Consider the following 3323-nt stretch of genomic DNA (forward strand, 5'->3'; position numbering starts at 1 on the left):
ATTTCATCTAAGTGATCTATTTGGTTAAAATACCATTACTCATACTATTCTTTTATGATCTTTTTTATTTCTGTAAGCTTGGTAGTAATGTTCCCTTTTTCATTTCTGATACTAGTAACTTCGATCTTCTTTCTTTTTTTATTAGTTAATCTATCTAAAGGTTTGTCAATTTTGTTGATTCTTTTAAATAACCAGTTTTTGGCTTTATTAATTTTTCTATTCTCTCTCTGGTTTATTTCACTCTAATCTTTATTGTTTTCTTCCTTCTTCTTACTCTAGATTTAGTTTGCTCTTCTTTTTCATTGTTTTAAGGTGGCAGTTTAAATTATTGATTTAGATCTTCTTTGTATAATAGGCATTCAAAGTATCAATTTCCTTCTAAGCACTGCTTTAGCAGCATCATGTATATTTTGGTATGTTGCTCTTTATTTCTTTTTTATAATTTCCCTTTTGATTTCTTCTTTGACCCATTGGTTATTTATTGTGCACTGTTTAATTTCACTATATTTATAAATTTCTCAAATTTCCTTTTGTTATCAGTATCTAATTATTTTTCTTTATGTTTGGGAACATAGTTTGTATAATCTCAATTCTTTCAAACTTCCTGAGGTTTGTTTTACAGGTTTGCATGTGGTCTATTCTGGAGCATATTCCAAGTGAACTTGAGGAAAATCTATATTGTGTTGTGAGGTGTAGTGTTTTTTAGGTGTCTGTTAGTTCAAGTTGATTTATAGTGATAAGTCTTCTATTTCCTTGTTGGTCTTCTCCCTAGTCATTTCATGCATTATTAAAAGTTGAGTGCTGTTGAATCATCTATTTTCACTTTAATTTCTGCCTGCCAGTTTTTGCTTCATATATTTTGGTGTCCTATTATTAGATGCATATGATTATAATTGTTATATCTTTTTGATAGATTGATCCCTTTACCACTGAAAATATCCTTCTTTAGCTCTGATAATATTTTTTGTTTTAAAGTCTATTTATTAGTACATTTTCCTATTGCAAAGACATGATTTCTTAGTTTTTCTGCACTTCCTCCTGACACTGAGCTTAATTTAGATATAGGGTTTTATTAATAGGTAAGTCTATATTTAGAAAGGAAGATGGAAGGGACTTAAGAGTGAAATGCCTAATCCTCCCATGTCACAGACAGCTCTCCTGTACTGTGACATCGCTGATGGGAATATTATATACTAATATGTTTGCATAAAATAATGCAAAGCAAAGGAATCCTTGATTAGAAACTAAGACTTTTGTTCCAAATTTCAAGATGGATCCTTGGCCTTAGGAAGGTAGGAAAGAACTTTTATCTACATTAGGGAGCCTTAGTGGTTTTTCTTTACCCTAGACCTCCCTTTGTTTTCCATTTGATTTTCTGCTAGGATGGGGATATGGACGGGGATGGAGGGATTTCTTCTAAAGAGGCAATATCTTATCTACTACTTTTGAAGCAAAACAGAAAAAAGATAAGAGAAACAAATTTAAAATAAATGGCCCAGTCTTATCCAAAGTTCCTCTGCTTTCTCAGACTGAGCAGGAGACAGAGCAGGTAAAAAGAGATCACCTTTCACTGAGATCAAATGTTTAATCAATCCCTTTGCTTAAAACAGCAAACTTGACAATTCTTATGAATGGGTCAGTAAAATACCCTGCAACCTGACAAAAACATTTGGTAGTTCCTTCCTCCTTTGGGGCAAAGTATGTATGTGTGGTGGGGTGAGAGGATGGAAAGGTTTAGGGAAGCAAGGGTATCTTTTCCCAAAAAGGCAATTCTGAAAAAGCTCTAGTGCCAGAAGCCTCAGAGCTATAGTGCAAAAACTAGGAGTGAAGTATAGGGTTAGCATGTAACATACTTACCATAATGTCTGGCATATAATAATAAGCTATTAGTAAGTGTATTTTTGATAGAATAATTTAAGGAAGGAAGGAAGGAAGGAAGGAAAGAAGGAAGGAAGGAAAAGGGGAAAAAGGGAAAGAGGCAGAGAAAGGAAAGGACATCCAAGACTTATGAGATTGAAAGGAGTCTCAGTTGGAAGGAGAATGATTCAATGAACAGGCTAGTGGGTAAAATTTTCTGGGAGAAATAAGGGTTTTTTTTTGTGTTTGTAGGAATAGATGAAGGCATTGTTAAGGGTTAAGAATTGTAGAATGAGGCTCTATGTCACCAGAAACCTAACAGAAGAAGGAGATGATGAAGAAGAAATTCACAATGGCAACAGGATATATCTGAGTTTGAGGTTATGCTGGTTAAGAGTGGAGGTATCTGGCTAAATGATGCCAGTAACTTTTTCTTAAATGGCAGATTCATAGATGGACAGAAAAAAGGGTTGGGCTAGCAACATTAGTACATGAAAGTATACAGTGTGCAGGATAAAATTATAGTGGCAGAACAAAAGTAACATATGAAGTTCCCTAGAGTTGATCTCAGTCTTCCATAATGGAACTGCCCTCTGTTTACCCAATTCATAGCGCAGGACAGGAAAAGGGATCATAGCCAGTGAGCAAAGGAAGAGACAGTGAGAGCATGGGGTCAAAATATTGTAAGAACCAGAAGAGGATCATACAAAGCATTTCACGGTCCAGAGACTGGAAACACTGGCCAAATGCATGTCATCAAGTGTCAGGTGATTTGGACCAGAAGGGGCTTCAGGTGATAGAACCTTGAGGAAATGATAATCTAGATTTGATGGACTTGGAGGGGATCAAAGTGGAGAGGATCCGGTTGATAATGATGCAGTTGAAATGAGCTTGTTAGTTTTCACAGAGACTGAAGGATCTTCAACAGTGGGACTCAACTACCAGAGGAGAAGTGGGGAAAGTCACCAGAGTGAGCGCCGACAGCAGTGTGGTAGTGCAAGTGTGCCAACAAGCAGAGAATTTCGGCAAACCAGAAAGTCCTTCCTACTTGGTTAGTACAACAAAATTCTATCAGGTCTCATAAACAGCGGCCAAAATTGAGCCATTCATTAAGTGGTTAAGTGTCAGTGCCCTTCACCACGTCAGTTCACCTTGAAGGAGGCCAGGTATTCCCTGCAACAACAACATAGAAAGTGCTGTGAGTATTCTTCCTGGCCTTCCCCAGACGGACCTGTATTCTTTCCATGAAGTAACTGGTCAGGGAAGATATCCAGACCATGGTTAGTTTATTGAACTCTGGCTTTTCAAAAGTAATAAATGGATTCTACACCCAGTCCACCTTAGCAGAATGTCAAATTGCTCTGCAATTGTTTCCTAGTTTTAGGGTGTGAAGTTGGAATCGATGTTCTTAGCAACACAGAGAACCTCCACGTTGTCTCCTTGATTGTGGTGGTATTTCGATAGCA

The 3323-nt window shown here is 36.7% G+C and overlaps 1 pseudogene; it reads left to right on the forward strand.

Moving 5' to 3' along the window:
* Positions 1–2148: 2148 nt before the first annotated feature.
* The window catches only part of LOC105825717, a 4101-nt pseudogene continuing 2926 nt past the window's right edge, over positions 2149–3323 (forward strand).

Source organism: Propithecus coquereli, unplaced genomic scaffold, assembly GCF_000956105.1.
Source record: "Propithecus coquereli isolate 6110/MARCELLA unplaced genomic scaffold, Pcoq_1.0 Scaffold813, whole genome shotgun sequence".
Taxonomy (NCBI): domain Eukaryota; kingdom Metazoa; phylum Chordata; class Mammalia; order Primates; family Indriidae; genus Propithecus; species Propithecus coquereli.